This window comes from Nicotiana tabacum, chromosome 13, assembly GCF_000715075.1.
Source record: "Nicotiana tabacum cultivar K326 chromosome 13, ASM71507v2, whole genome shotgun sequence".
NCBI classification, from domain to species: Eukaryota; Viridiplantae; Streptophyta; class Magnoliopsida; order Solanales; family Solanaceae; genus Nicotiana; species Nicotiana tabacum.
Window position 1 is genome coordinate 49106325 of NC_134092.1, and position 13568 is coordinate 49119892.

Consider the following 13568-nt stretch of genomic DNA (forward strand, 5'->3'; position numbering starts at 1 on the left):
GTGTGTGTTGATGCAAGATAGTAGGGTGATTGCCTATGTTTCATGCTAGTAGAAGCCCCATGAGAAGAACTATCTGGTGCATGATTTGGAGTTAGCAGCTATTGTGCACGTGCTCAAGATTTGGAGGCACTACTTGTATGGGGTGTCTTCTGAGGTGTATACAAATCATCGGAATCTCCAACATCTATTTAAACAAAAAGATTTGAATTTGAGGCAGCGAAGATGGTTGAGGCTGTTAAAGGATTATGATATCACTATTCTTTATCATCCAGGGAAGGCTAATGTGGTAGCAAACGGCTTGACCAAAAAGGCGGAGAGTATGGGAAGTTTAGCATTCATTCCAGCTAGGGAGACGCCTTTAGCTATGGATGTTCAGACGTTTGCCAATAGATTGGTGAGATTGGATATTTCGGAGCATAACATAGTCCTTGCTTGTGTTATTTCATAGCCATCGTTGTTTGAGCGCATTAAGGCTTGCTAGTGTGACGATCCCCATTATCTTGTCCTAAAGGACATGGTATGGCACGATGGTGCTGAGGATGTGACTTTGGAGATGATGGTGTATTGCGGCGTCAAGGTCGGATTGGTTTTCCTAATGTAGATGGTTTGAGGGAGTTGATTCTTGAGGAGGTTCATATCCTGCGGTATTCTATTCATCCAGGTGCTATGAAGTGTATCATGATTTGAAGCAGCATTACTATGGAGAAGGATGAAGGACATAGTTGGATATGTTTCACAGTGTTTGATTTGTCAGAAGTCAAGTATGAACATTAGAGACCAGGTGATTTACTTTAAAGATTAGAGATACCGGAGTGGAAGTGGGAGCGCATCACTATGGACTTTGTGGTAAGGCTGCCACGGACATTGAGGAGATTTGATGTTCTTTGGGTCATTGTGGATAGACTGACCAAGTATGTGCATTTTATTCTGATCTTAACTTCCTACACATCGGAGAAGTTGGATAAGATCTATATCAGGCAATTTGTTCGCTTGCATGGTGTGTCGGTGTCTATCATCTCGGATCATGACACTCATTTATAATGCACTTTTGGAGAGCCGTGCAACGTGAGTTGGGCACGCAGGTGAGTTGAGTATAGCATTTCCCCCTCAGACGCATGGGAAGTCCAAGATCATGGAGGATATGTTGAGATCCTGCATTATTGATTTTGGTCTCCAGTGGGATAAGTTTCTATCGTTAGCAGAGTTTTTATACGACAACAGCTACCGGTCGAGTATCTAGATGGCTCCCTAAGAGGTCTTATATGGAAGGCGATGACATTCTCCGGTTAGTTGGTTTGAGCCTAAGAAGGCTAGGTTGTTGGGCACAGATTTAGTTCATGATGCTTTAGAGAAGGTGAAACTGATTCAGGAGCAGCATCGTACAACGCAGTCCAAGCAAAAGAGTTATGCTGATAGGTGACGTATATGCGAGATGACAAGCGTATATTCGGATATCGAGGTTACACTATGTTCCAAGTAGATTCTAGGCTTCTTTATGTTGTGATTGAATGTGTGTTCTTGTTAACTTATGCTCTACTTGATTTCTATAACTACGTGGCACAATTATTAATGATAAAGATCATGCTTTCACTTATGATATCTTATTTGAGCTGATGGGTTGTTCTTGAGATTTATTGATGTACTTGATTTGGCCGTAGACACACGTATATTATGAATACACATATGTACTTGTTATTCTTTTGATATGCCTTAAACTATTGTATAACTACTTGAGTTCCCTTATTCATGTTAGAGATCGTGTTTAGGGTTTGATGCTTAATTGGACATAATATTTATTTGGAGGTTAAATCATATGTCGGGGTCGTAGTCATACATTAGATATAGGTGAACATCATGCTTAGAGATCATCTCTTGTACACGTGCATATATCCCTACATAGTTATTTCTCTAGCCATGTGCATTATATATGCTTATCTCTTATTCATATGCATACATCCCAGCATATAGTTCTTGTATATGGACCGAGAATGACATGTGAGTTGTCAGTGCAGTTGAGATAATTATGGCACCAGGTTTCTGTCGTGCAGTTATTGTGATATTGATATTGAGTACGACATGTGAGTTGTCCGTGTGAGCAGATATTATCATTGGCTCGTGAGTTGTATGTGCAACATATGAGCTGTCCCTGCAGCACTTGGATATGAATTCGTCCCTCCGAGATTAGGTGATTACCCATTATACCTTAGGCCCTGTGAGCGCATTGTGTGAGTGTGTGTATGTGCGCGCGCGCATGTGTGTGAATTGGTATTGATTCTATGGAAAGGATTGAGTCTTGAGCATGCATTGACATCCTAGACTCGTGTAGAAAGATTCATACATATTATTGATATATGTACACTCATGCATTTTAATATGCATGGGACTTTATCATGAGTTGACACTTAGACACATATTGGAGCATTTGCATAAATGCTATTTAGAAATTGCTGGGAAAATGACCTTTATTATGCATCGCCTCTTTGCAATCATGTAAAAGTACTTGAGTTAGAGCTTCTTTTTGCAAATTGTATTGTATGTGGATTTAGTACAATTGTACATGCTTTGATTTGGATATTTGAAAAGCATGCTTACTGCCTTCTTCTTGATTTGAGCACCTTATTATTGATATTCATTGTTCTATGTTTGTTTCCTTGGATACTTCTCTACATTTTATATTCTATTAAGCAGCATAGGTTAGATAAAGTGACTATCTTTTGGACTAAACCTCGTCACTATTTCGTTGAGGTTAATCTTCATACTTACTAAGTACATGGAGTCGATTGTATTCATACTACACTTTTGCACCTTGCATGCATATTTTGGAGTTGAGCTGTTGTGGATGACGAAGGCTAGCATTAACGATGTATTAACATTCTAATTGCAAGCTACCACTTTGTTCATGGTGGTTTAGGACTTGTATTTCTGTTTATGTATATTCCAAACAGATGATGTAATCTTTCTTCATATCAGTATTATATTCCTATTCTTAGTCGCTCATGACTTGCACTGTCAGTCCTTGAAATAATTGTAATAATTTTTACATTCTTATTTTATTATTTATTTGATGATTTTCTGTTTGAGTTGTGTTATATACTTATTGACTTACCTATTGGGAGAGTTAGGTGCCATCATGATATTGGTGCAATTTTGGATTTTGACACTTTGAAAATAAAATATATATTTGGACTTAGAAGGTTATGGGTAACCGGAATTTGGTCTTGGTTGTGGGTTTTAACCATGTTGGCCCGGGTTGACCTTTATTTACTTTTTTAGAATTCTTCAAAGATGGAATCTTTATTGATTTGAATTGCTTCATTTAGCATTGTTTGACTTCATTGATGATATTTGGCTAGATTTTGGGCAACTGAAGGCCAAGAACAAAGGCAATGGCGTGACTTAGGATTGAGGACTAGTTTGGATAAGGTAATTATCTTGTTTAACCTCGACTTTAGGGGATATTTTCTAATAAATGACCTTCTATGAATTTGTGAGGTGTTATATTATCTCCCCCTTGTTCGTCCTTGAATGTGAATAATTGCCTAAAATTTGACTAACTCCCAAAATTGTATAAGAATTTCGCCAGAGTTTCCTGGAGTTATCCCCAAGAACACTCTTTCTCGTTATAACCATAACCAACCACATGCAAGCTCCAACAAGAAGTCACATAATACAATTATTCACACACTCATAAACATGCAATTCAAACCTATCACTACATTAACTTCATTACTTCTTTGTAGCAAAAGCTACCCTATAATTTCTTGTTTCTCGAATATCTCTACAACCAAAAAGCATACATGCTTCGACAAGGAGGCACACAATACATCAATCTAAACACTACACTCTGGAAAAGAGGCTAATTCAACAATACCTAATTCAAGCCTAACTTACATTACTTCCATTGCTCATTAAATTTAGAAAGAACAAGCATACTTGTAATTGCCAATAAGAGGGAGTATCTACTCTTTCATGTATTTCGCTTTCTTTCTCTATAGTAGCTTCTCCGAATATTAATTTTGTCTAACATAATATTCTTTTGCTCTTAACACTATACAACCTCCCACATCACTTTTAATCTTATTACAACTATATGTAGGTATTGTACTACTATATTTCATATAACAAAGGCTTTTTAAATAGTATAAATTTTGAAATTACTTGGGGTATATTGCTTACCATGCTCTTGGTCATAGGCCTCTTTGCAAAATTTTATAACTCTATTGACCTACTCTTTAAGGCTAGATACTCTATTACATCTTGCCCTTAGGCCCTTGTTCTCTAATTTCTTTAGGACCATCATAATCTCACTAGTCATAGCAAAAACAACATTACGTTCTAGAAACAAAAATATATATGATTTCTCATATGGTTTCTTTGAGAAATTTATAACTACCTTCAATATATACTATCTTTGTTGCATAATTATTTGGCCTTAAACCAAATACATTAATATTCATAACATGATATAAGCATGTTCCTCGACTTCATTAGTTATCTGCAATATTTTCGTCACCCTTAATATGCAAAATTTATTTAATCTTTGTTCTATCACATTTCAACTTGGATCTTAAGACCACCATTCAAATATACTTAGTGTTTCCCACTTATTGCAACTCCCGAATATTAATTTAGACACCCATAGTATTTAAAAGCTTAACATCTCATTTTATAACACTATACCTTCTCAGGGCATACCATCCTACTATTGTAACTCTTAAGGTTTCATCTTCATCTAATGCCTTAACCTTCATTCACTTATTCATAAAAAATTTACATATATCATACACCTTCACACATATCATTGATTATTGATTTAAGTTCTTGTATCCTCCATATCTCCTGAAATGCTTAAGTTACCTTGCTTCAAGTTATTATCCCCTTCTTTAAACTAAGATTCCCCATTGTGAACTAAGTTAATTCATATTTCTATAACCCCCAAAAATGTTCCTCATTTTTTATATATATTTTACCTTGAGAACATAAAGGAGTCATCCCCTTTTCAATTCCTGACTACTTTATCCTCTTGCTCATGCCTTGTGCTTGATCTTCTTTATAATCAACACTACAATGACAGACCATCATAATATTTCACCCTAGTTTTGAGTATACTCCAAGTCTTATAACTTATTTACAACATTTAAAAAAATTCTAATCAAAACTCATTTGGGCTAATAATATCTAAGCACAGTATGATAAAATTCATTACATTAAAATAGTTGCACCAATGCGTCGGTTGGGTTCTATCTCGGTAAGTGCATATCATAAATTAAGCTATACTATAAGCAAAGCCTCATCACGTATCGTAATAAACAAATAATATAATATAAGGAACCACCACCACTAATCTCACGTTATGAGCAAGCTCCAAAATAGAATACAGTGCAAAGTTCTTGAGTTGGTCTCAAAATAGAATATTGAGGAGCTTACTACTAAAAAATTCTATGGTCCTCATTTGACAAATAAAATATAATAGTATTAGATTTTCCAAAAGGTAACTACTAATAAGTAGGGCAAGAAGGAAAGAATATAAGTGTTAATACCTTAAATTTTGAATGCAACACTCAAATAGGCTTCTCTGTACTTGCTGCTACGAAATATCCCCAAATCTCATTACCTCTTTGTCAATACCTAAGGACGTGGCTATCTCATTCTTCACCTAATAAATCAACGGCACTCAGCTACATACTCCTACCCATCACTATCTCATCTTTTAGCTACTACATCCCCTTTTTTCTTGGTTGACGTTGTGACTGTCGCTTTGGAAACCTTATCCATCTTAAGGTATACCAAGATTTCGGGACAACTTTTCCTGTAATTAGGTCATTGCCATTTTCCTTATACATGTGTCAAAAACATCAACAACCACACCCTACAATCATCATATATACACCAAACACCTACTATTGAATTCCAAGCGACTTTGCATCATCCATCACACTATACATGCATTACAACCAATATGCACTTCATAGTACCAATGCTCACTTGTTTAGCAGCTGCATCACAAGTCTATAATATTTTTGCATATGTCAAAATGATCTTAAAGAGAAGTTCAATCTCTACAGTACAATATAGAATCAAGAAGAGTAAGAAACACCTATAATGTCCTGGTAGTCATTCATCCATATAGTTGGCCAGTCTGCATCAAGAGTACCTTGGTAGACACAGCTCCACAGACAATCCAAGGGCACTTCTAATCCTAGAGCTCCGTTACCAAGCTTGTTACCCCCAAAGCGCAACATGCATCTGATGCTAAGGAACCACACCGAAAGCACTTTATAAGATAGATGTTACGACACTTGCCCCTTGTTCAGTTGATAAATCACTAAACATTAAGCATGATAAAATTACGTCTAAGTAAATTAATCTTAGTTAAATTTAATAATTCAAAAATCTTGAAAACAAACAAAGCAATGACTTGCACAATACTTCTCACAGTTTGACCATTATTAATGGAGATTCTAAGAGAAATAATATTAATCAGGACACAATGCGAAACTATTAAGAATTAATAAACGACTCAATGGAGCCCCACGAATAAGGATGTGGGCTCACCAACAACTTGAAAGCAACAAGTACTCCTACCTCACTCGATCTGCATGTACCTGCTCTACTTTGTTGCCTAACATACCATCAAAAACAATAATAGTATGTCTGAGTACTGGTACTCAGTGAATGTCTAGGAGTAAGTGCTCATATCAATAAAGTAAGTACAGAGTGTAGAATGAAACAGTTCAAATCAAATAAGTGCAGTAAATCATGTGCTCAGCAAGAATCAACAATAATGAGATACTAGGGTTCCAATTCATCGTGTTCAGATATCATATCATGCCCATACATGCCCAAATAAATCGCCGCCAATCAAGGCTCATGTTTTGCCCATACATGCCTGAATAAATCGCCGCCAATCAAGGCTCGTGTTTTGCCGATACAGACCTGGTACCATTGCCAACCAAGGCTCAATTCCATTACCCATACATGCCCAAGTAAACCGCCCATACAGGCCCAAATAGATTTCTCATACAAGCCCAAACATGTTTTGTTTTTATCATGTGTGTCTTTTTATAAATCATGGCATAGTAGCCAATTCATTCATGTTCGTTATTCCTTTATCAAGTAAATCTCGAAAATTCGTGTTTTAGTTCAGGAAATCATACAAAAACCAATAGTTCAAAGACATGCTTCGATTTAACCAAATCACGTTCATAAGCGTTATGCTAATTCAAGTTCAATAACCCATGAATAGGATGTATCATATATGCATACACCTTTGTAGTGAAAATGTATGTTCAAGGAGACATACCGTAAATTCTTCCAAATTAATTCAAAAAAATCTCCAATGCTCGAGCAATTACTCTACTTACAAGGGGAGTGATAAAGATCAAAGCTTTATCAAAATTCTAGGTTTCTATCTCTTTTTCCAAAAACTAGGGTTTCATACCTAGAACTACGTTCATCATGATTTAGATCAATACCCAAAAACAATTAATGATGAGAATCTCCCCTTTACCCTTCCCAATCAATTATAATTGCTAAGAAAGGTTAAAGTTCTTACCTTTGAAGAAAATACAAAAATTCCACCTGAATTGCATTTTGTTGGAATTGTTTACAATTTAGGAATTTGGAAGATAATTTGGTGTCAATCATTGTTAGTTTGATGTAATAATCAATGGAATTGAGCAGGAACTCACCTTGTATTATTTGGGAAAGCTCTAGGATATTTTTCTCCTCAAAATGTTGGCCAAAACGAAATAGGATTTGAAATCCCGAAAATTCTTGTATTTATAGATTACTATTAGTTTTGACACGCGGCTACAACATACGGTGTGTATATTGGACATACGGTCCGTATGTTGATCGTATGTCAACTCCTTAAGCCTAGGGTGGTGTATATACGTTGGATATACCTCAGATATATGGTTGGTATACAGATTGTATGTTGAATATACGACTCGTATGTTGAAATTGCGGCCCATGTATTGCCTCTGTATGCCAAATTTAGATATTTTAAATTTTCAATACTTTTGGTGCTTTCACCTATGATACTACATACAGACCGATGTCTGATGTGCGGCCCGTAAGTGGTCATCCTATGCCAACTCCTGAGACCTTAAAATGTGTTGGAAATTTTACCTCCTATAGCAAAGGTTGATACCTTATTTATTATAAATAAATACCCTTTTAAAAAATTAACTCATATAGCTACCTTTTAATTTTTATAGCAAAATATCTATTTATGGCCACTTCCTACCTTTAAGCCATTAAATACGATGTGTATTATTTTTCCCTCTCCCTCTCTCTTCCCTCTCTCCTCCTTTCTCTTTCCTCTTTCTTCTCTTTTTCCCCCAGTTTTTTCCTCTCCTGCTTTTAGAAACCCTAGCAGGGGCTGTGTTCCGCCAACGACAGATCCGTCCAGCGACCACTTCTCCCCTTCCTTGTTGTGTCACCCCTAACCCCCTCCTCCGGAAGGCGATTTCTTTCACACATTTGTGTTACACATTCTAAATTATTCTTAGATTTTACATTGATGGTTCATGTTTGCCTTGTGAGATCTGAAGAAGTTCTCTCTCTAGTTTCTGTTTGATTCTTTAAATTGGTGCTTCTTCAACAATTATCTTCATTTAACCGGTGGCGAGGCAGCTTTGTAATACGTGTTATATGTCTAAGGGCTACACCTTGAGGGTTTTGAGATGGCGAGAAAGATTTGCATGAGATGCAAGGGGAACATGGAAGCTTGATCACTATCTTGGGTGTATTACTGTATTAACGTATGGATGTATCGCTGGACCTATTCATGAGTAGGGTGGAACATATTCTTACATCTTGTGGACGAGTGTAGACTCGGGAGGATCAATTGATTACATAGAGGTTGCAACCATGGCAGTGTTATAGAAGGAGGTTGCGTTGGGGATAAACATGTGGGCTATCGTATGTGAGAAGGTTCAAGGTTTTATGATCTCTTAAGGGGTTCTTATGAAGAGTTCTCTTCCATTCAGTGGAATGTATGTACTTTGACGAGTTTGGATCTCTTGAGGAAGATGGCATGACTGTCCTAAGGATAAGTATGCATTTGGAGGATAATTTGGAATGTGTTATGACTGGTGTTGCATGAACTTATGAGAAATTTAGCTAAGTAAAAATGCAAGGTCATGGTAGTTAAAAGGAGAAGTGATTATAGATTCTCGGATGATGTGATTATGGATTTGAGCTAAGTGGAGGAGTCTACCATCAACGACCAGATTACATAGGCATGTGTTATTGTAGTTCCTAGAATAAGGTAAGTTTAGGGGCTAGTTATGACTTGGGCAAGGAATGTCATAACCCCAAATTCCCACCTTAGGATGTTGTTATGGCACCTAGTCTCTAAGACTAGGTAAGCCTAAAATTCACTGATAGCTTAATAGAAATAACAAGCTAAGATAATAAAATAAACCGATAAGACTCATAATAAATCCAAAACAGAACACCAATAACCAAATCCCCAAAATCGGTGGAACTGAGTCATAAGCTCTACAGAATGTACTAAAATCTCTAATACAACATTGTCTGGTAATAGGATAAATAACAGTAATGGAAATAACGGAAGGTGACTCCGAGACCTACGAGCGTCGAGCAGATATACCTTGAAGCCTCCAGAAATAACTTAACGATCACTGGTGTCCAGCATGGACAAATGTACTTAGATCTGCACAAAAATGTGCAGAAGCGTAGCATGACTACACCACAACGGTACCCAGTAAGTATCAAGCCTAGCCTCGGTAGAGTAGTGACGAGGCCAGGTCAAGACACCTACAAGGACTAGAAAATTGAACAAAATATAGTATAGTCAAATAATGGAAAGCGAGGAAATGAATGACAATAAAGCATTTCAATAATGTAAGCTAACAACGGAAGTTAAAGCAATAGAGGCAACAAAGAGTGAACACGTGATAAGAACAACAAGAAATCAATACGGACAAATACAAGTAAGGAATATGAAGAGATAAAAAAATTGTTCAATCAACAAGCCTCTTTAACGTAGAATGTACAACAAGAATCACAAACGAGGTGCCACACCTCACAGTCTCATTTCACAAGTCACAATCACAATTTTTCCTTATATCATCGCGTGAGCCTTGCATTTATTTTTAAAACATTTTTCCGAAATAGCTACACGCATTTTAGCCCTCTTATCTCACCGCGTGGCTTCGAGTAATTTCCTTACTAGCAACGCGTATATAAATCCCACCTTATCTCACTACATGCGTATCAACCCCTATCCTTATACCACCGCATACATATCTATATCACAACACAATAATTAACTCGCACCACACGTGCCAATATGCCACAATATTTGCCAAAATCAACATTACCAATGTCAGCACATCGTATAGCCCATGGCTCAACCATAATGTGTACAAGAGTCTCAATAATAGCAAAATGAATGAGAAATACTCAACAAGGAAAGATATCTCAAAAATCAACAACTTCAACCTCAATGTGATAATGGCTTTGACAACTTCAACATCAAGAGCCCAATAAGAAGATATTCCCACGAAATAATAACTTCAGGTAAGAGTAATTCAACAATAAAAGAAGTAACGAGATAATAAGAGAGGTAACAACTCCAACTAAAGCATATAAGAGCAATTACAACAATAAAAGATAGAACAAGTGCTAACAAAATCAGATAGAGCATGTTAGAGTAAATTTAACAATGAAAGATATAACATGTTATAACAAGTTCAATTAAATGCATGGAAGCAGTCTAATAGTCTAAACCAGTCAAAATACCACATATAGACCGTGTATATACTCGTCACCTCACGTACACATCCTTTACATAATTCAAATAATACAATAAATCCCAAATCCTAAGGAGTAGTTCCCCCACACAAAGTTAGGCAAGATACTTACCTCAACTAGACCAAATCAACACTCAAAAATATCCTTTCCCTTAAAATCTGCCTCTGCACAGCTCAAATCTAACAAAAAATGACTTAATAACGTCAAACAGTGCAAGAGAAACCAATTACGATAGATAAAGCTATGATCCTTACACAATTCCCCAAAAGTAAACAAAAGTCAATATCAGGCTCGCCCGGTCGAACCCCGGGTCCAAGGGTAGATTCCAACTGCCCATAACCCCATAAGTCTATATATGTATTCTGTTTTCAAATCTTAGTCCAATTGACTCTCCAAAACCCAAATTTACATTTTTTAAAACTTAAACAAAAATTCCTAAAATCTCCCTTTTAATCTCAAAATTTGATGTTAAATCTCATATATAATCATGAAACATAGTTGGAATTTTATTAAAACTACTTACCCAATGATTGTAGATGAAAATTCCCTCTCAGAGACGTCTCATACCGAGTCTAGGGTTCTACAATGAGAGAAATGAGATGAAATCCTGACTTCCCAGCCTTTTGTTTAGTTGCAGATGTCATCGCGAACCCTGAAAATTGCGAAGAAAATCTTGCAATTGCGGCTGCTAGCAAGCCCAGGAGATGTCGCAATTGCGGCACAGACTTCGCAAATGCGAAGTCTGTCCTCCTTGTAAATGCGATCAATTTATCGCAAATGCGAACTAACCCATCTAAGCCTAGACTTTGCAAATGTGAACAAGGTATCGCAATTGCGATACTCGAGCCCCCTTGTCATTTTCGCAATTGCGATGCTGATGCTCGCAATTGCGATGTTGATGCTCGCAATTGCGATAACTGCAACACCAGCACACCAACAACATGTATTTGAGTCCAAACCTTTCCGAAACACTATCGAAACTCACCCGAACCCTCGGAGCTCCAAACCAAACATCCACACAAGTCTAAAAATATCTTACGAACTCTCTCGCGCGACATAACACAAAAATAATATCTAAAACTACGAATTAGACACCAAAGCGCATGAATTTTAAAGAAAAGTTCAAGAATTCTCTAGATTGCAACCAAGCGTCTGAATCCTATCAAATCAACTCCAAATGACACCAAATTTTGCAGACTAGTTCCAAATAGCAAAACGGACCTATTCCAAATCCCAAAACCTAATTCCGAACCCGATAGACAAAAAGTCAACCTATAATCAAACTTGGGAAAACTTTTAAACCTCAAATTGCCAACTTTCGGTAAAACATGTCAATTCAACCTAGGGACCTCCCAATTCAATTTCGGGCATACGCCCAAGTCCAAAATCACGATACGAACCTATCAGAGCCATCAAATCACCATTTTGGGGTCTTGTCACAAAATTCAAACCTTGGTCAACATTTTCAACTTAGGCTTCTAAACCAAGAGCCAAAGGGTCCAAATCAACCCAAAACCTTCCCGGAACGAAACTAACCAACCCTGCAAGTCATAAAACTACAAGTACACATGTTAGAAGCATCAAAAGGGAAAACGGGGCACAAATACACAAAATAACTGATCGGGTCGTTATATTCTCCCCTCTTAAAATGAACGTTCGTCCTCGAACATGCATACGGACATACCTAAAGTGGCGAAAAGGTGAGGATAACTACATCGCATATCGTGCTTGGTCACCCAGGTCGCCTCCTCGACCGGATGATGCCTCTATTAGACCTTCATTGAAGCAATGTTCTTTGATCTCAATTTTCGAACCTTCCTGTCCAAGATAGGCACCGGATACAACACTGTCTGGTAATAGGATAACATCTCTAATTGATCGGATACAACACTTTGGAACTGAGTCATAAGCTCTACAAAATGTACTAACATCTCTAATACAACACTGTCTGGTAATAGGATAAGCAACAGTAAAAGAAATAACGGAAGGTGGCTCCGAGGCCTGCGAGCGTCGAGCAGGTATACCTTGAAGTCACCGGAAATAACTGAATGCTCACAAGCGTATTGCACAAATAGATGTATCTGGACCTGCATAAAAATGTGCAGAAGCGTAGCATGAGTACACCACAACAGTACCCAAAAAGTATCATCCTAAGCTTGATAGAGTAGTGACGAGGCCAGGTCAAGACACCTACTAGGACTAGAAACCTGAACAGAATATAGTATAGTCAAATAATGGAAAGTGAGGAAATGAATGACAATAAAGCAATTCAATAATGTATGCTAACAACGGAAGTTAAAGCAATAGAGGAAACAAGGAGTGAACACGTGATAAGAACAACAAAAAATCAATACGGACAAATACAAGTAAGGCAAATGAAGAGATAACAAAATTGTTCGACCAACAAGCCTCTTTAACGTAGAATAACAAGAACCACAACCGAGGTGCCACACCTCACAATCTTATTTCACAAGTCACAATCACAATCATTCCTTATATCACCGCATGAGCCTTGCATTTATTTTTAAAAATATTTTCGTGAAATAGCTAAATGAGTTTTAGCCCCCTTATCTCACCGCGTGCCTTCAAGTAATTCCCTTACTAGTGTCACGCATATAAATCCCACATTATCTCACTACATGCGTATCAACCCCTATACTTATACCACTGCATGTGTATCAATATTACAACACAATAATAAATTCGCACCACACGTGCCCATATGCCACAACACTTGCCAAAATTAATAATACCAATGTTACCACAATGTATAGCCAATG

The 13568-nt window shown here is 37.1% G+C and overlaps 1 long non-coding RNA gene across 1 annotated transcript; it reads right to left on the reverse strand.

The window, feature by feature from the left end:
- Positions 1 to 5969: 5969 nt before the first annotated feature.
- LOC107787326 (uncharacterized) lies at positions 5970 to 7734 on the reverse strand. The gene is made up of 2 exons (XR_001648368.2): positions 7556 to 7734; positions 5970 to 6252 (listed from the first exon to the last, which is right to left on the reverse strand). It is a non-coding gene; the product is annotated as an uncharacterized LOC107787326 (long non-coding RNA).
- Between the last annotated feature and the right edge of the window lie 5834 nt (positions 7735 to 13568).